The following is a 21,536-nucleotide window of genomic DNA, read 5'->3' on the forward strand; positions in this document are numbered from 1 at the left end:
TAGGATTGCCAGCGATGCGAGATGGGGGGATTAAGCCTTGAGCCAGGCTGCCAGGGTCTGGATCGTGGTCCCAGCTCTGCCATTAACTGTGAGACTACAGGCAAGTCTTGACCTCTTTGGGAGTGAATTGGGTGGTGCAAAGTCAGTTTTATCCAACAGGCTTGTTAGAAATGTCACAAGAGGTGACAGATGGAAAGATGTCCCCCAGGTAAACACGAGGCATTACTGAGCATGTCAACTCTGGGCTGCCTGTCAGAATTTTCTGAGGGCTCCTCACTAGCTTACTGTCCACAAAAATGTCCCAGGATTGATCTCGGGACCATCCCTGAAGGGATGGGAAAATCACCCCAAAACCACATTCCAATTATCCCCATCCTAAGGAAATCTGATCATGAGGCACATGGAAGTGGTATCTGACTTCTGGGTAATGCTCAACATTGTACAAAGTAAAGTCACATCAGTTCTCTCAGCTCACCCTCTGACAACTCTCTGAGTTAAGTATTATTGTACCCATTTCACAAATGAGATGATTGAGGTTCAGAGAGATTAAGTGTCATCCTCAGAGCCCCACAACTGGTAAATGATAGAGCTAGAGCTGAAACCCAGGTCTGTTTAGACAAGGTGACTACACATCCCCGTTGGCCTTAGACAGTTCTAGATTATGTCTGCTAGTCAGTAACCAGTTGCTGCCCAGTCAAATCTGGCTCATGGCGACACCATGTATGTCAGAGTAGAACTGTGCTCTATAGGATTTTCAGCGGCTGGTTTTTTGGAAGTAGATTACCAGGCCTTTCTTCCAAGGCACCTTTGGGTGGATTTGAACCAGCAACCTTTTGGTTAGTAGCTGAGCACTTAAGCACTGGCTCCGCCCCAGGACAATGATTCACAGCACCCTCTTTTACTCTCAAAGCTGCCATGTCTGAATGTGAAATGATATGGTCTCAAACTAAATCCACTGCGGTTTCTGCTACATCTCAGCTTACTTGAAGGGGTTCAGCCTAAACAGGGGACCACAGGAATCCTGGAGAACTGGGGATGGGGAGGGGGATGAAGAGTGCCTGTTCCTAGGCAACCAACCTACCCCTGCCCCTCTGCCTAGAGTTGATATTTCTTAGAGTTTGATATTTCCCATTGTTTCTCAGCACCAGCTGGCTGACTTTTCTCCCCACCCTCCTCCGCATCCATCATCCCTCTTCTCTTCCATCCTTTCCAGGGGCTCCCTGCAGCTTTGGCCACCTGCTTCCCCACAGCTACCAGGAGTGAGCGACCTCAGGAGATGGCCCTCACTGGGTGTTCTCCAGGGACAGCGCTGACTAAAGATATAGATAGACGAATTGGTCCTGTCCCACCACCCCATCCCTCACCACTGGGAGACCCATCTTCATCCAGACAGAGAGCTCTAGGACCCCCACCAAAGTCAGCCAGACACCTCTAGTCACCATTCCCCTCCCACCGTTCCAGCCATGGCCATGGTACAAATAGCACTAATGAACCATCTGATGGGGTGTTCTATATCCAGGCGGTGCTGGGGAAAGGAGGAAGGGAGCCCCCCCAAATTGCAGCCCATGCTTGTTGATGGTGTGGTAGAGCCTGAAACCCGATTTTTTTGTGGAACGTGGGCCCTGAACCCAAATGGAATAATGCTCACAAACATCTGAAGGGTCTTGCGAAATACATGGCTTCTCAGCTGAGCTCAGGTAACCAGCTAACATGAGAGCAGGTGAGTCATGCTGTGGTTCTGGGATGGATCCCCTGGGAGTGTTCTGGAAAAGTACAAAGTCATTACTTACAGGGCAGCGTTAAGCTGGCTTTCTTTGACATTGTTTGTTGGTTGGGCTGCTGCTGCTGCATACATTTCTGCAGATGTCTCCAGTGGGTGACATTTATCAGATCAAGTGCTTTCTAGTTTTATTCCCCAAATGCATAGACAACTGTCTTTGTAGATAATGTTGCCAGTGCAGCGTAGTGATCTGATTGGAGAAGATGCGATATCTCCTACCAGCAGAGGATCCATCTTTTCAACCCAGGATAGGGAAAGGAGCAGAGAGAGTGCTGGGGAATCTGCATGATGTAAAAGCAAGATAAGTCCAGCCTCCATCACCTCTCTCTATTTCTAAAGGTGGTGGCAGTGTTGGTGGTGGGTGGGGTGGGAGTAGAGGGCTCCATCCCTGTTGATATGGCGCACAGATGCTATGAAAACATCAAGGCCTTCCCTTGACTTCCTACAACCCATTCCTGTGGCTTAGGGCTGAGTGGGAGGAGTTAGAATGTGTGGACAGCAGCTTGCCCTTGGATAAAGAGATGTCCAATCTTCTCAGCTGAAGAAGCCCTTGCCGTGCGCTAGTCACCGATGTGTCCGCAGCAGCATGGGGAGCAGTCGGCCCTGTGACCCCACTCCGAGCTCATCCTCCCTTTAGCCATCTGTTTGAGGAAGAATTTGCCAAAGGGAATATGCTGGAGCCAGCTTGCTGCCCTCCTCAACTCTGGGAACATTGCCTTAATGATCACAATAATTATATTTATTGAGCTCTTACTATGTGTCACGTCCTGTGCCAAGATTTTATAAGCATCATCCCACTTACCCCTGAGAGGTAGATTTTGTTTTCCTTCTATTTTACAGGAAAGGATACTTAGTGTGTCCTTGCCCAAGGTCACCCATCTGGCATTGGGCAGCGCTGGGTCATCCTCCACCCTCAGCGCCAAGCTCTTGGCCTTGATGACTCTGCCTGCTCTTCCACTGTGTTCACATGAAGTCGCAGTGGATGACCTCCCCTTGGCTGGGCTCTTCCCAGAGCTGACCCTGCCTCTCAGGAGCTCTGACATGCTGAGGAAGCACTTGGTTGACTTCTGAAGGCAACTGGGATCTCTCGGGTGAGGAGATAAGCCTGGCTGAGACTTGACTATGCAAATAACTCACTGTTGACCTTGGGGAAGCCACCTCCCCTCTCTTACAGACTCCATTGGAAGGGGATGGAGAGGTTGAGATGGTTTCTAGGCTCTTCCTGGTTTCCATTCACACATCTGCAGGGTCTTCTAATATCCTGAGAGGGGGCAGGAGGGTAGTCCTTTGAATAAAAACCTTTCCTTCAGGACACCCACTAAATAACAACAAAGGCAGTGCTCTACCATTTACATAACACTTTGTGATTGACAAAGCGTGTCCACACAAATCCTCTTACTGATTGGCTACTCCTGAATTGTGCCCTCTAAGGTCAACAGGAAGTATAGTAATACCTGAATAACAGGCAGGGTGATGAGGACCAGACGTAAGAGCCAGGAGCTGTGCCCACTGCTCCTACCCGATTTGCTAGAGGCGAGCTGAAAGGAGAGCTCTTTTTTTGGACCTCTGTATGAATATAGGCACCCTGGTGGTACAGCAGTTAAGCACTCAGCTGTTAACCAAAAGGTCAGTGGTTCAAACCCATCAGCCACTCTGTGGGAGAAAGATATGGCAGTCTGCTTCCATAAAGATTTACAGCCTTGGAACCCCTGTGGGGGCAGTTCTGCTCTGTCCTATAGGGTCTCCATGAGTCAGAATCTACTCAATGGCAGTGTTTTTTTTTTTTTTTTTAATGAGCACAGATTTGAATAAAGTTATAGAATCTCAGATGTATGAGGTCATCTAATTCCATTCCCTCTGCTGGTAAGAAAACTGAGGCTCAGAGTGGGTTTGTGACTTGCCCAGAGTCATGCAGAATTGGTGGTAGACCTGTCCAGACTGTTCTGCCATTTTGGATGAGTCTGTACTATATCATACATATATCTGTGGCTGAGTCAGGAATGGTGGTTTGACTTAGCTTTAGCAGAAACAGCGGAAATTTGGCCATGTCTTTCTGGTCCTGATCCTCTCACAGTGTTCCCTTTGCAGGGCCCTCCGGTCAGTGTTGATGTCTCTTTCCACCGTGATCATCCTTCCACCACTGACTTCTTTGTTGACTTTGTTTCCTCTAAAGCAGCACTTGGCTTCCTCCTTTAATCTTGCACCCAAGTGAAGTCTGAATGTCTGGCTTTCTTGGGGATGCTTTCTCAGTTCCTTTCTGTGGCTCATCTTGCACAGGAAGGTCAAAGGACCAATCAGAAGCTTGCTGCTAGTCAGACACTAAAGAACACAGGGATTCCTTTGGCAGGCCCACCACCCAGGCTTTGGGTCCAGGTCTTCCTACAGTCCCCCTGCCTGGGGATACCATTTGTTGGATGGGTGTTGTGGGTTGAATTGTGACCCCCCAGAAGTTATACTGAAGTCCTAACCCTTATACCTGTAAATGTGTCCTTGCTTGGAAAAATAGGGTTTTTCTTTGCAGATGTTATCAGTTAAATTAGCAATGTCATACGGGAGTAGGATGGGTCCTAACCCTAATCCCTTCTGAGTGGTCTCTTTAAAAAGGGAGCCACACACAAGAGGAAGACAGATGCCATGTGAAGATACATCTCCAAGCCAAGGAATGCCAACAGACACCTGGGGGTACAGAAGCTGAAAGAGACGAGGAAGGATCTACCCCTAGAACCAGCAGAGAGAGAACATAGCCCTGCCGACACCCTGAGTTTGGACTTTCGGCCTCCAGAATTGTGAGAAAATAAATTTCTGTGCTTTAAAGCCACCCACTTTGTGCTATTTTGTGATGGCAGTTTTAGCAAACAAAGAAAATGGGGGAGCCAGTTGATGAGACATCTTCATCCTAATAATGAGTTGTCCTCATTAAGTCCCCTTTCTCCACAGGCTCACCTCTGTCCACGGTTTTCAGGTGACTCAAGCAATAGGGGGTTTCTTGCTTGGGGTCTCTTCAGAGGCCTGCTGTGTTGGGTGCGTGTAGATGGGCTTCTTCACCACACCCCCCCACCCCCAAATGCACAGGTAGCATTTCCACACCTACTTAATTCTCTTTCAAATGGAGGGGTAAAAATAGCAAAAGAAAAGGTCCCAGAAGCTCTGAAAGGCTTTCACAGGCTCTGAGCAATTAGGTGGCTGTGCCGTGGGAAGTGGCCAGAAATGCTGGGAGGAGGTTACTCAGGGAAGCAAAGTCACGGCAGAATTTTCCATTATGCCGTACTCCTGAAAATGGTGTGTGTCCGTGTGTAAGGGGGTTCCTCGGGAGAGGTTCAGGCTGACCCTCTGAAGGTGCCCTAGGGGAGTGATGGTGATGGCCCCTCTCCCCGAAGGAAGAAACACAAGCTGTTCTCTCTGAATACCCCATGCCAAGCTGTCTTTGGGAGTCATTCTGAGTTTCCCTCCATTTTCTTCAGTGTGAATCCCCTAATGGCCCATTGTGTGCCCTGCCCTTGCTTGGGGAGGCCAGGGGCAACATCGGCCCTGATCACATTGCTGGTGGTAAGAAGGACAAGCACTACCCACCTCAGACTTAACACTCTTGCCATTGAGTTAACTCTGACTCATGGAGACCTTATAGGACAGAGTAGAACCACCCCATAGGTTTTCCAAGGAGCAGCTGGTGGGTTCGAACTGCTGACCTTCTGGTTAGCAGCCGAGCTCTTAACCACTGCACCACCAGAGCTCCAACTCAGAGTTATCGAGTGACTACTGTGTGCTAGTCACCAGGCCAAGTGTGAATGGGAGACAGAGGTCATTAACATACCCTGTCCTTGAGGATCCCTGACTTTATTGGGAGGAAATGGCTCAAAGGAGGCAGAAAGCCTGCCTTTTAGGAGCAACTCTCATTGGGCATCTTGAGACCCATATGCAGGCCATTGGCCTCTTCCCCAGTAGCTTCCTGGCTCCCAGTTTCAACAATGACAGCTGCAGAGACTGGGGGAGCTCCTGGCTCAACTGAGGACATGCACACGTCCACACACACACTCTGTTCTTTCACCTCTGCAGCAAGAAATGCCAACGTACACAGAGTAGCACAGGCCAGGAAAGCCTGCAGGACCTTCAGTAAGTTTCTTAACTTCTCTGAGCCTTAAGTCCTCATCTGTTACCATCTCCTAGTGACCTACTCCAAAATATCACAGCTTCTGAAAGCCCTGTCGGAGCTCTACTCTGACATATGTGGGGTCGCCATGAGTTGCAGTCAACTTGACTGCAACTGGGATTTTAAAAAAAATTTGTTTGTTTTCCTATCGCATATACCAGGGAGCCCCGGTAGTGCAGTGGTTAAGAGCTTGGCTGCTAACCAAAATGTCAGCAGTTCGAATCCACCAGCTACTCCTTGGAAACCCCATGGGGCAGTTCTACTTTGCTATGAGTTGCTATGAGTCCAAATCAACTTCTTGACAGCCACAGGTATCTCATACACACGACAGAGACACACACACTGACATTTATCCATGCACGTACACATACACTCACACGCATTAAAAAATCCATGTTAAGGAAATAAAGGGCTCAGCAGGGGTCAAGGTTTTTGCAGGGAAGCCTTGGGAAAGAGGACAGTGATTCAAAAACACATGGGGCCTGCATCAGCATTTGCAGATAGAGAGAGAGCTGAGGGGCAGCGGGGGCCTGTGGCTGGGACCAGGGGGAATCTGTGGCTGGGGGCAAGGAGGGCCTGTGGCTGGGGGCAGGGGAACCTGTGGCTGGGGGCAGGGGGAACCTGTGGCTGGGGGCAGGGGGAACCTGTGGCTGGTGGCAGAGGGGACCTGAAGAGAGTGGGCTTTGAGCCCCTTTCTGCCCTATAAGGAACTGTTAGAATAAAGCTGAAGCTATGTGGATGTAAGCTCTTATTCCATTTCCAACTTGTTTGCCCCTGTCCCCTAAGCTACCTTAGAGCGCCACCATCCCTCTGTGTCCAAGTAAGGGGAACCAGGTCTGGAGGGAGGAGTAAACAGTGGTGCCATGAGGCATTAGGGGAATAAGTTTAAGAAGAGCTCAGCCAGGGCTGGCACCTACAGGTGCTTGTGAATGTCCGTGCCCTTCCTGTGGAGGGCTCGGCCCTTCTGCCCCTCGGAACAGCCTCCTCCTTCTCTGGGCCAGGGAGTGAAAGCTGTCTCTTCATGGCTGTGCCCTGCTTCCCCAGGAAACACGGCCCCAGCAGAGAGCACTCCCTACACCCAGCATGGGCTGAAGGGTGGACTGGCCACAAGCCTCTCCAGACTGAGATCCTGAACCCAGAGTGTTTCCTAGGAAACGGCCACCACCTTCCTCTTAAATGTCTCCAGTAAGTGAAAGCCCCAGTCCGGTGATGGCAGTTTCATTTTCCAGAGCCCTCGACTTGGAGATTAATCATTATTTGCAAACATTGCCTGCTTTCTGGCACATGGCAGGGTGTGAACCACTGCTGCCGGCAAACAGGAGGGGCGAGGCAGGCCTGGGAGCCATGGGCAGATGCCACAGGGACGGGTACTCACCACCCTGAGGCGGAGAGCGTAGGATCGCTGATGTGCAGACCCCAAGCAGGTTGCCCACTGGCCACTAATGGTGCCACGGAAAAGTGTCAGGATGGGGGTGAGGCAAGTAGGTGTCAGGGTGCAAAATTTAAGGAGGCACTCACTCTCAAGCACTGACCCTGCACTTACATGAGCCTGAGATTGACTGCCTCCTTATATTTTGCACCCTGACCCCCTGCTTTCCTCACCCTCATCCTGGCCCTGCCACCTAGTACAGGGATGGTCACCTGGGGAGTTTGGGGATCAAGGCCCCCCTGAAGCTTTGGTACTTTGAGTTGGTTAACCCTCAAGGCCACATGGAAAGGTAGGGTTCATGAAGGGGGATTTAGCTGGGGAGCCCTGTTTATAGCGAAGAAACCCAGATTCAAGGCTAAATTGGCCACTTTTAAAACTAGTTCACTCAAAACTCTCTCTCACCATGACCATTCACCTGAAATTCACCCCTTCTGCATTTACTAGGTGGCCGATTCCTTTTGGTACAGGAGATTTTTTTAAAACCAGGTCAGCCAAGGGCACTTCTGACTTGACTTTGTATTTCTAACAAATGCTCAAATCGATGTACAGCTTTTGACCAACGATAGATCAGATCCACGCCTGTGCTGTTGAATACATCGGCCAATAATTTCTATCTATTGCCCTGCTCTATCCCGAGCAGCCATAGAGCTGGAGGAAAATAAAGAGGGTTGCTAAGTATCCTGATGATTAAATGAAGGTATTTAAAGCTTTCGAGCAGCCATCTAAGATACAACTACTGGTCTCTTCCTGTCTGGAGCAAAAGAGAGAGAAAATAACCAAAGACTCAGGGAGCAATTAGTCCAAAGGACTAGTGGACCACGCGAACCACATCCTGCATGACTCCGAGACCAGAAGAACTAGATGGTGCTTGACTACAACTACTGACCTCCTTGACTGGGATCACAACAGAGGGTCGTAGACAGAGTTGGATAAAAATATAGAACAAAAAAATCAAATTTACAAAAAAGACAAGACTTATTGGGCTGGCAGAGACTGAAGGAACCCCCCAGACTATGACCCTAAGACATCCTTCTGATTGGGAACTGAAGCCATGCCTGGAGACCAACTTCCAGCCAAACAATAGACAAGCCCATAAAATAAACAATAACACCCAAAAGGAACGTGTTCCTTAGAACAATCACAAGGGTAGTATTTGCCCAAAAGCAAAGATAAGAAGGCAGGAAGGGGTACAAAATCCCAGCAAAAGGAAATGGGGAACCCAGGGTGAAAATGGGGAGAATGGGGAGAGTGCTGATACAACGCAACCAATGTCTTGGGGTACTTTATGTACAAACTATCGTATGGGAATCTAATTTGTTCTGTAAACTTTCACAATAAAATAAATAAATAAACAAATCAAGGTATTTACTTTGCTGTGAATGTGGGGGTGGCAGATTCTGTGTATGGAGTGACTCCGCTTAGTTTTTTGTTCTCCTTGACTCTGAATCATGGGACTCAGTTTCAGTTTCTAGCTGAATCTTGATTTGGTTATGAAATTGCTCTCTGGGCCTCAGTTTCCCCAACTGTAAATGAGAAGGTTGAAGAAGAGACCACTAAGGTCTCTTGTAGTTCTGGGGTCCATATCTAATAAATTTGGAACCTTTCTGAAGGAATTCGGGCCAGCATTAGCCCACTCGCAAGAGCTGGGATTCCACGTGGTGGGTTGGCTGAGCAATTTCTTTGCCAGGTGTATAACTTCCTCCACAGCCCCTACCCTAATCCAGAGACTGCCTGAGGCATTCTTTTATTCCTCTTCTCTGGAAAGGTGGCTGTAGAGAAAGAAGGCTGCCCCAAGAAACTGCATTTGACCTTCTCTAAAATTCGGTTCCAAATCCCAAGGGGCAATTGAAATGAGGATGAAAATGAGAAAACATGATGAGGGCATTGGAGGAGGTTAAAAATATGTGTATATATTAATGGAAACAATGAAAACGAGGACTTTGACCAGCAAAGAAAGCACTAGCGTGACCGTCATTATTTTAGTTGCAGAATCAGAGTGCTGGGTCTAGACGAGCTTTAAGGAGCACCTCCTTCCTTCAAGTCACTTTCTTTACAGACAGGAAAACTGAGGCCCATGGAGGGGCAGTGACTTGTCGAAGCCCACAGCACAAAGTAACACCAGCTCCAGGACATTATTTGGGTACAATGACCCCCTCTAGGAACTTCCTCTTGTCCAGGAAGTCAACACTTATGAAGGACCCTCGGAGTCCCTGGCCAAACCCATCACTGTTCAATGAAGGAACTGGGCTCCAGAGAGGAGAAGGGATGGAGTTCAGTCTCCTCACCTCTCTCACGCACTGTTGAGGCTTATGTGAGGTGATGTTATAAAGGGCTTATTCCAATATCTAGTATATAAAAAAAAAAAGTATATAATAGGTGCCTAATAAACCTCTGTTACTATTTTCATTATTAATATTGATCAGTAGAGTGACGTGAGAATAATGTTTGCAGGAAATTATTTCTCCTCCAGTAGATAGAGTAGGAAGAGAAAAGCTGGGCAAGGCCTGGAATGTGGGGAAACGAGACCACAGTGGGAGATACTGTGGGGGAGGAAGGGCAGGGTGTGAGAGCAGCTGACTGTGGGAGAGGGGAGGGTAAGGGAAGCGGAGATGCATAGACACCATGCAAGAACAGAAATAAAACTAACCTTTTACTGAACACCTACTAGCTGCCAGACACTATGGTTGGACTTTCACTTATGTTGTCTCATTCACTGCTCATGAAAGTCCTGGAGGATTGGCACTATTATCCATTTTACAGGCAAGGAAGTGGGGTCTGGGGCTTCCAGTTCAAGCCAGCTCTCTCTTTAAGGCTGTGCAGAACACAATGCGGTTTCTCTGGTATCAGAGGTCCCAGGTCAGTGGCCTAGCATCTGGTGTCATCTGGTGAGCCTCCTCCCTCGCTCTCCCCTGCCATATCACCCTCAGCAGCCTCCCTGTGCTCCTGAGACTGGACCTGAAACACTGACCCTACTCCTCCCATATTCTACTTCTCAGCCCATTTTATTTTTAAAAAAATATTTTGTTGTGTTTTTGGTGAAAGTTTACATAGCAAATTCGGTTCCCATTTAACAATTTCTATACACACTGTTCAGTGACATTTGTTACATTTTTCACAATGTGTCAACATTCTCATTATTTCCATTCTGGTTGTTCCATTTCCTTTAATCTAGCTTCCCTCCCCCTCCCCCTCCCCCCTTCACTTTCAAGAGTTTGAGTTTTGTTCTACAGTTTTCTCTCATTCTATCTAGGACCATCTATTGTGTCCCTGGTCAGAACAGTTGGTAGTGGTAGCCAGGCACCAGCTAGTTTTTCTGGTCTCAGGATAGATGAGGATATGGCTTGTGTGGGGTATTAGTCCTGTAGAGTAGTTTCTTCTTTGAGTCTTTGGTTTCCTTCTTTTTCTTTTGCTCCAGACAAGTAGAGACCAGTAGTCATATTTTAGATGGCATCTCAGCTCATTTTTGATCTTGCTGCCTTCTGATCTTTGTGATTTGTTTTCCTACCAAAGGCCTTGCCCCTCAAGTTGAGGCTTGGTGCCTCTGACTTCAGGCTTTCACCTCCTGCTTTGTCCATAAAACCTCACCTAAGCCACCCCTTCTCCAGAAGCCTGTATACGGGCAAAGGTGTTGGTAAGCGGTGCCCCTGTTGGGTCCACTGGGTCCTAAGAATGAGGCTGGAAGTCAGGTGCCTTGGATAAGTCAGCTCCCTCTTGGCCTCAGTTTCCTTATCTGTGAAATGAGTTGGTTCAGCTGTCTAGCCCGTTAGAGACATCCCAGCCACAAAACAAGCCCATGACTCTCTCCCTGGCAGATTCTTCAAGGCCCTCACTCAAGCTCTGATTCCACCTACTGGGGCCAAACAAGATAGAAAAGGGAAAACTTGACCCTGCCCCCTCATAACCAAATATAGAGAGCAATCAGCAGGGAAATGGAGTGGAGTGGAAAGAAGCCTCAGTCAGCCCTGAGCACCAGCCCAGCAGTGGGGGAGCACCCAGGAGCGGTGATACACTGTGCCTTCCTCTCCTGGCTCAGACCCACCCAGAAAGCCTAGCTCCACAGCAGCCCATTCTGGGGGGGAGGGCAAGGAGGTCAGGGAAATGGAAGGGAAAAGAGGAGAAGGAAGAAAAATGGTGTGAGGGGGAGGCAGGAGAGACTCTCTTCCCCTTTCTGGGCTCCAGGTTACTCATCTGTACACTCTGGAGGTATATTGGGGTGAAAAAACCCCAACATGAACTGACTTAAACAATAAAGGTATATTTGCTGTTATTCTGTATGTGTCCCTGTTTGAAACATTTCATAACACAAAAATGAATGTTGCCAGAACAATCGGGCAAGAAAAAAGAAATAAAAGACATCCAAATAGGAAACAAAAAAGTAAGATTATCTCTATTCACAGATGACATGATCTTATACGTAGAAAACCATAAAGAATCCACACAAAAAAATTGTTAGACTAATAAATACATTCAACAAAGTTTTAGGATACAAAATTAACACAAAAAATTAGTTGTATTTCTCAAAACAAACTGAAAAGGAAATTAATAAAGCAATTCCATTTACAATAGCATCAAAAGAATAAAATAAAAATACTTGGATCAAGTTTAACCAAGGAAGCACAAGACACGTATACAAAAAACTACAAAACGTTACTGAAAGAAATTAAAGAAGATCTAAATAAATGGAAAGACATCCTGTGTTCGTGAATTGGAAGATGTAATATTCCTAACATGACAATACCTCTCAAAGTGATCTACAGATTCAATGCAATTCCTATTAAATTCCAATGGAGTTTTTTTCAGAAATATAAAAACCTTTCCTAAAATTCAAATAAATTCAAGGGACCCCAAATAGCCAAAACTATCTTGCCACAGCAGAACAAATTTGGAAGATCCACACTTCCCATTTTCAAAACTTATTACAAAGTTACAATAATCAAAACAGCGTGGTGCTGACATAAGGACAGACATACAGACCAATGGAATAAAACTGAGAGTCCATAAATAAACTGGCACATACATAGTCAATTGATTTTTGACAAGAGTGCAAAAACCATGCAATGGGGAAAGAACAGTCTATTCAACCAAAAGTGCCAGGACAACTGGATCTTCATATACAAAAGAATCATACTGAATCTTTAATGTCATATACAAAAATTAACTCAAAATGGACTAAAGACCCAAATTTAAGAGCTAAAACTATAAAACTCCTATAAAAAAAAATAGGGGCAATTCTAAAATAATTTTGGATTTGGCAATGGCTTTTAAATATGACACCAAAAGCACAGGCAACAACAGGAACAACCACAAAAGAACAAATTAGACTTCATCAAAATTAAAAACCTTTGTAGTACTTTTGTTCTACCTCCTAGTTTGTTGCATAGTGTCTGGAGTCTTAAAAGCTTGCAAGTGGACATTCAAAGTACAACAATTGGTCTCTATTCACCTGGTGCAACAATGCAAAGAGAGCCAGGAATAGGAGGAGGAAATGGAATGTGTGGCTAATTGCCTCCATGAACAACTGCCTCTTTGCCATGAGACCAGAAGAGCTCGATGATGCCTGGCTACCACTACTGAAGTTTTTAATCAAAGATTTTATATAAGAATCCTAATCAAAGGGTAGAAAATGTAGAACACAATTTAAAATTCTCATGGAATCAAGATTTTCTGGAGCCACGGAGGCTGGATGAACCCCTGAAACTATTGCCCCGAGATAATCTTTAAATCTTAAACCAAAAATATCCCCTGAAGTCTTCTTAATACCAAACAACACTTTAGCGTAACTGATGAAAGACTGTCTACCTTGAGTATTATGTTTCTTTAAGATCTATCTATCTGGGATCAAACTGACAACAGCAATTTCAAAGATTAGATAGGAAACTTAAGGGGCAGTAGGTGTATGTTAATGGGGGAGGAGTAACTCAGAAAAGGAGAGAGAGAATGATAGCACAGCTTGAAGAATGTAATTAATGCCACTGAAATGTACATGTAGACACCTGAATTGGTATACGTTGTTATTGTGTATATTCTCAACAGTAACAAAAGTAGATTTAAAAAAAACTTTGTGCATCAAAGAAGACTACCAAGAGAGTAAAAAGACAACCTACAGAATGGGAGAAGATATTTACTAATCATATATCTGGTAAGGATTTAATATCCAAAATATACAAAGAACCCCCAGAAATCAACAACAAAACAAAAAATAAAGGACTTCAATGGACATTTCTCCAAAGCAGATATACAAATGACTAATATGCACAAGAAAGGAAGTTCAATATCATTAGCCATTAGGGAAATACAAGTTAAAAATGAGAAAACCAGAATGAGAAACCACTTCACACACACTAGGATGGCTATTATAAAAGCAAAGAAAGAAACAAACAGAAAATAGCAAATGTTGGTGAGAATGTGGAGAAATTGGAACACTCGTGCATTGATGGAGGGAACGTAAAATGGTACAGCTGCTATGGAAAACAGTTCGGCGGTTCTTCAAAAAAGTTATACATATATGACGTAGCGATTCCACTCCTAGGTATATACCTGAAAGAATTGAAAATTGGGACTCAAACAGACACTTGTACACCAGTGTACCTTGTGGCACTATTCACAATAACCGAAAGGTGAAGACAACCCAATTGTCCATCAACTGCTGAATGAATAAACAAAATGTGGTGTATATATACTTCGTATAAAAGGAACAAAGCACTGATACATGCTACAACGTGGATGAACCTTGAAAATATTAAAAAACAAAAAACAAAACCCATTGCCTTCAAGTTGATTTCGACTCATAACGATGCTATAGGACAGAGTAGAACTGCCCCATAGGGTTTCCAAGGAGCAGCCGGTGGATTCCAACTGCCAACCTTTTGGTCAGCAGTCCAATGCATAACCACTGTGCCACTAGGGCTCCATTTAAGAACATTGTTGTTGTTGTTAGGTGCCATCGAGTTGTTTCTGACTCATAGCGACCCTATGCAGAACAGAATGAAACATTGCCAGGTCCTGTGCCATCCCCACAATTGTTGCTATGCTCGAGCTCACCGTTCTAACCACTGTGTCAATCCACCTTGTTGAGAGTCTTTTTCTTTTCCGCTGACCCTGTACTTTATCAAGCAAGATGTCCTTCTCCAGAGATTGATCCCTTCTGACAACATGTAAGATGCAGTCTTTCCATCCTTGCTCCTAAGGAGCATTCTGGTTGCTCTTCTTTCAAGACAGATTCGTTCATTCTTCTGACAGTCCAAGGTATATTCAATATTCTTTGCCAATGCCACAATTCAAAGGCATCAATTCTGCTTTGGTCTTCCTTATTCATTGTCCAGCTTTCACATGCATATGATGAGATTGAAAATACCACGGCTTGGGTCAGGTACACCTTAGTCTTCAAGGTGACATCTTTGCTTTCCAACACTTTAGAGAGGTCTTTTGCAGCAGATTTCCCCAGTGCAATGTGTCTTGTGATTTCTTGACTGCTGCTTCCATGGGTGTTAATTGTGGATCCAAGTAAAATGAAGTCCTTGACAACTTCAATCTTTTCTCCATTTATCATAATGTTGCTTATTGGTCCAGTTGTAAGAATTTTTGTTTCCTTTATGTTGAGGTGCAACCCGTACTGAAAGCTGTGGTCTCTGATATTCATTAGTAAGTGCTTCAAGTCCTCTTCACTTTCAGCAAGCAAGGTTGTGTCATCTGCACAACGCAGGTTGTTAGTGAGTCTTCCTCCAACCCTGAAGACCCATTCTTCTTCATATAGTCCATCTTCTCAGATTATTTGCTCAGTATACAGATTGAATAGGTATGGTGAAAGGATACAACCCTGATGCACACCTTTCCTGACTTTAAGCCATGCAGTATCCCCTTGTTCTGTCCGAACAACTGCCTCTTAATCTATGTAAACATTCCTCATGAGCACAATTAAGTGTTCTGGAATTCCCATTCTTTGCAGTGTTATCCATAGTTTGTTATGATCCACACAGTCGAATGCCTTTGCATAGTCAATAAAACACAGGTAAACATCCTTCTGGTAGTCTCTGCTTTCAGCCAGGATCCATCTGACATCAGCAATAATATCCCTGGTTCCACGTCCTCTTCTGAAACCAGCCTGAATTTCTGGCAGTTCACGGTCAATACACTGTTGCAGCTGTTTCTGAATGATCTTCAGCAAAATTTTGCTTGCATGTGGTATTAATGATATTGTTCTATAATTTCTGCATTTGGTTGGATCACCCTTCTTGGGAATAGGCATAAGTATGGATCTCTTCCAGTCAGTTGGCCAGGAAGCTGTCTTCCGTATTTCTTGGCATAGATGAGTGAGCACCTCCAGCGCTGCATCTGCTTGTTGAAATATCTCAGTTGATACTCTGTCAGTTCCTGGAGCCCTGTTTTTTGCCAATGCCTTCAGAGCAGCTTGGACTTCTTTCAGTACCATCAGTTCCTGATGATGTACTACCTCTTGAAATGGTTGAACATTGCCTAATTCTTTTTGATACAATGACTGTGTATATTCCTTCCATTTTCTTTTGATGCTTCCTGCTTCATTTAATATTTTCCCCATAGAATCCTTCACCATTGCAATTCGAGGCTTGAATTTTTTCTTCAGTTCTTTCAGCTTGAGAAACGCCAAGTGTGTTCTTCCCTTTTGGTTTTCTATCTCCAGCTCTTTGCACATGTCATTATAACACTTCACTTTGTCTTCTTGAGCCACTCTTTGAAATCTTCTGTTCAGTTCTTTTACTTCATTACTTCTTCCTTTTGCTTTAGCTGCTCAACGTTCATGAGCAAGTTTCAGAGTCTCCTTTGACATCCACCTTGGTCTTTTCTTTCTTTTCTGTCCTTTCAATGACCTCTTGCTTTCTTCATGTATGATATGTCATTCCACAACTCGTCTGGTCTTCGGTCACTAGTGTTCAGTGCTTCAAATCTATTATTGAGATGGTCTCTAAATTCAGGTGGGATATACTCAAGGTCATATTTTGGCTCTTGTGGACTGGCTCTGATTTTCTTCAGTTTCAGCTTCAACTTGCATAAGAGCAATTGATGGTCTGTTCCACAGTTGGCCCTTGGCCTTGCTCTGACTGATGATATTGAGCTTTTCCATCGTCTCTTTCCACAGATGTAATCAATTTGATTCCTGTGTGTTCCATCTGACGAGGCCCGTGTGTATAGTCTCCGTTTATGTTGGTGAAAGAAGGTATTTGCAATGAAGAAGCCATTGGTCTTGCAAAATTCTATCATCTGATCTCCGGCATTGTTTCCATCACCAAGGCCACATTTTCCAACTACCAATCCTTCTTCTTTGTTTCCAACTTCTGCATTCCAATCACCAGTAATTATCAATGCATTCTGATTGCATGCTTGATCAATTTTAGACTGCAGCAGCTGATAAAAATCTTCTATTTCTTCATCTTTGGCCTTAATGGTTGATGGGTAAATTTGAATAATAGTCATATTAACTGGTCTTCCTTGTAGGCATATGGATATTATTCTATCACTGACAGCGTTGTACTTCAGGATAGATCTTGAAAGGTTCTTTTTGATGATGAATGCAACACCATTCCTCTTCAAGTTGTCATTCCCAGCATAGTAGACTATATAATTTAGAACATTAGGCTATGTAAAATAAGACACAAAAGGACAAATATTGTATAATTCCATTTAAATGAAATCTCTAGAATAGGCAAATAAGTAGAGACAGGAAGTAGATTAGAAGTTACCAGGGGCTGGAGGAGGGAGCAATGTGGAGTAATTGCTTAATAGGCACAGAGTTTCTGTTTGGGGTGATGAAAAACTTCTGGAAATAAACAGTGATGACAGCTGTACAACGCAGTGAATGTACTTAATGCCATTGAATTATATACTTGAAAGTGGTTAAGATGGAAAGTTTTGTTATATATATTTTGCCACAGTAAAGTTAAAAAAAAGAATATTACAAGGAAGAATTGCTTTGTAGAACAATTAAGGGATTCCCATAACTGAAAAGCCCAGGTGTGGCAATTTTCAAGTGTGGTTTGAGGGGTGGTAGCTCCTTGTCTCTGCAGTTCCCTGAGCCCTGCCTCCTCTGTGTACTGGCTTTGTTCTCAGCTGGCAAAGGATGGCTTCTCTCAGCTAAGGGGACTAATGCTTCCTCACTCACTTTTTTGAGAGACGAGGCTTCTCCAACAACACTGAATTCAGGACAGGGCCCTCATGAAAGGTATCACACAGTCCTAGGACAGCCCTGCCTCTCTGTACGAAAAGACGCTGACAAAAGCAGGGCTGGTCTCCCAAGTCCCAGGTTTTCCTCCTTGGCTCTGTGAAATCACAGAAAGTGCTTGTCCTACCAGCTCCCTAGGGGAGATGGTCATCGCTGCTGATGACGCCAGAGTTTGGCCACTCCTGTGTGCACAAACCCAAGGAGCCCTGGTGATGCAGTGATTAAGCAGCTTGGCTACTACCCAAAAGGTCAGCAGTTGGAACCCACCAGCTGCTCCTCGGGGGAAAGATGTGGCCATCTGCTTCTGTAAAGATTATAGCCTTAGAAACCCTATGGGGCAGTTTTACTTTGTCCTATAAGGTGGCTGTGAGTCAGAATCAACTCCATGGCAGTGGGTTTATAGGTTTGTACAGGGCACTTAAAGACCTGTTCTCTCAGCTATGACCTGGGGAGAGTGACTGACAACCAGAGCTACTGGCGAGACACTCAGTCCATTCACTGGTCCTGCAGAGATAGAGCCTCTGTTGGACACCAAACATCACACTAGGCATTTGGGAAAGGTAGAAGTAAAGCAGGCCCCAGAGCCAAGAGTCCCAGTGGAAAAAGACAAGCTCACATAGAACAGTGACCCAAGGAAGCCTGAATAGAGAGGATGCGCTGAGTGCTCTGGGGGTCCAGAAGAGGGAGGCCACTAGGGGGGCAGAGGAGGGCTTCCCAGAGGAGGTGCATCGGGCATCCTATCCCTAATATCTGACCCTACCAACGAACCTGTAACACAGGCAGCATGGAGATTACTAAACCCGTTAGGTTCAGAGAGGTTGTGTGACTTTCACAAGACCACACAGGCATAAGACAGCAGAGCTAATATAGTAAGGAGGTAATGTCATGTTGTGTTTCTTGCCCCAGAGCCTGGAACCCCATGCAGCAGAAACATGGGCATGACACTTGATTCTTCCCACTCTTTCAGCACCTCCCTTCCCATGCAATCAATCACGAATTCATGCCAGGTCCACTGCCTAAACCTCACTCAAAATGGTCCACCTCATTCCATCTAATCCATTACCCTAGTCCAGACCACTGACCTGTCCCACTTGGATTAGTGCCAAATGTCCCAAATGGCCTACCGACTTCCACTCTTGCCTGGCTGGCTACAATCCATTACTCACCCAGCAGCCTGTGTGATATTTCAGAATCCTAAATTAAACCAGGTGTCTTCTCTGCTTAAAACTCTCCTATGCCTTCACTCATGGTTAAAACCCAAACTCCTTACAATGTCTTGCAAAAATCCACATGGCTTGACCCTGCCTGCCTCTCCAACTTCATCTCCTATCACACTCCCAGTCTTCTTGCAGTTCCCTGGATACCCAAAGTTTGCCTCTCCCTTTGGGCCTCTGCACTAGCTGGTCCCTCTGACTTTTACGTGCCTTCCTCTGATCTTCACATGGCTGGTTTTTCCTGTCACTCAGGTCTCAGCTTCAATGTTTCCTCTGTGGAGAAGCCCTCCCTGACCGGAGCCATAGATCTAGAATGTAAAGGAAGTCCATGTACCCCCACCCTGTGCTCCCCCAATGTTAACATCTTATACAACTATAGCAGAATATCAAAACCAAGAGATTGGCATTGGCACAATCCTGGAGCTTCTTTAGATTTTATCAGGTATACATGCACTCGTCTGTGTATGTGTGTACGTGTGTGTGTATGGTCCTGTGCAATTTTATCACATGTGTGGCCTTATGTAACCACCCCCAGAATCAAGATACTCAACTTTGTGTTAATCCTTTTATAACTACACTCATCCTCTTTCTCCCGTCAATACCCTGTGACTAACACTAATCTGTTTTCCATCTCTATACTTATGTTATTTCACAAATGTTACATAAATGGCATCTTGCAGTACATATCCTTTGGATATATAAAAAGTAGTTCTATATACGTGTCTACCACCTTTCTGTCAGTTTGTCATACTGTGGTGGCTTGTGTGTTGCTATGAGGTTGGACACTATGTCACTGGTATTCCACATATCAGCAGGGTCACCGATGGTGGACAGGTTTCAGCAGAGCTTCCAGACTGTACTAGGAAGAAAGGCCTGGTGATCTACTTCCAGAAACTAGCCAGTGAAAACTCTGTATATTCTGGATGCAGGTCCCTCATTAGACATACGATTCGAGAATGTGTTCTCCCATTCTGTGCATTATCTTTTTCATTTTCTTGATGGTGTCCTTTGAAACACAGAAGTTTTTAATTTTGACAAAGTCAAATTTACCTGTTTTTTTCTTTTGTTATTTGTGAATTTGGTGTTACATCCAAGAAACTGTTACCAATCTCAAGGTCATGAAGGTTTATGCCTATGTTTTTTTCTAAGAATTTTATAGTTTTATCTCTTATATTTGAGCTTATGATCCATTTTGAGTTAATTTTTGTATATGGTGTGATGTAGGGATCCTACTTCATTCTTTGCATGTGTATATTCAGTTGTCCCAGCACCATTCGTTGAAAAGACTATTCTTTCCCCATTGAATTATCTTTGTACCCTTGTCAAAAATCAATTGACCATAAACGTGAAGGTTTATTTCTGTACCCTCAATTCTATCCATTGAGCTATATGTCTACCCTTACACCAGTACCACACTGTATTGACTACTATAGCTTGTAGCAAGTTTTGAAATTGGAAAGTGTGAGTCTTCCAACTTTGTTGTTCTTCTTTTGCAAGATTGTTTTGGTTATCCCAGGTCCCTTACATTTCCATACGAATTTTAAAAGATCAGCTTTTCAGTATCTGCAAAACAACCAGTTGAAATTTTGATAGCGATTGGACTGAATCTGTAGATCAATTTGGAGAGTATTGCCATCTTAACAATATCATGATCCATGATCATGGGACATCTTTCCATTTACTTAGACCAAAATCCCCTGTTGTTGGATGGATTCTGACTCATAGTGACCCTATAGGACAGAGTAGAACTGCCCTATAGGGTTTCCAAGGAGCGCTGATGGATTTGAAATGCCGACCTTTTGGTTAGCAGCCGTAACTCTTAACCACTACGCCACCAGGGTTTCCAAAACCAAACCCGTTGCCATCAAGTTGATATAGGACAGAGTAGAACTGTCCACAAGGTTTCCAAAGAGTGGCGGTTGGATTCAAACGTCCAATCTTTTGGGTAGCAGCTGAGTTCTTAACCACTGCACCACCAGGGCTCCTATACCATTTACTTAGGTCTTCTTTAATTTCTTTCAACAATGTTTAATAGTTTTGAGAGTATAAGTCTATACTTATTTGGTTAAATGTTATCTATTCAGATTTTCAATATCTTTTTGAGTCAGTTTTAGTAGTTGTGCATAGTAAGTTTTTAAAGAGTTGCTAGAGTGAAGATAATAGAGGAGATCAGCTAGAAGGGAAAGAGGTGTTATCCAGAGAGTGGGACATTTCAAGTCAAGATTTCAGATGAAGTGCAGTTATTGGTGCGTGTGTGTGTGTGTGTGTGTGTGTGTGTGTGTGTGTAGAGCAACCCTATAGGACAGAACAGAACTGCCCTATAGGATTTCCAAGGCTGCAATCTTTATGAAAGCAGACTGCCACATCTTCTTGTGGATTTGAACCACCTACCTTTCGGTTAGCAGCCAAGCAGTTAACCACCGTGCTACCAGGGCTCCTTTTCATGCATATATTTTAGAATCATATATATGTATGTGTATATATATATATATGTGTGTGTGTGTGTGTGTATAAAACCAAAAAACCAAACCCAGTGCCGTCAAGTCAATTCTTACTCGTAGCGACCCTACAGGACAGAGTAGAACTGCCCCATAGAGTTTCCAAGGAGCACCTGGTAGATTTGAACTGCCAACCTTTTGGTTAGCAGCTGTAGCACTTAAACACTACACCACCAGGGTTTCAATAAATATATATATATGTATATGTATATATATATATTCCATATCAAGTAATGGGGGGAGGGCAGGACAGCTCCCCCCTCCAGCTCTGCCTTT

This window comes from Loxodonta africana, chromosome 12 (genome assembly GCF_030014295.1).
Source record: "Loxodonta africana isolate mLoxAfr1 chromosome 12, mLoxAfr1.hap2, whole genome shotgun sequence".
NCBI lineage: Eukaryota > Metazoa > Chordata > Mammalia > Proboscidea > Elephantidae > Loxodonta > Loxodonta africana.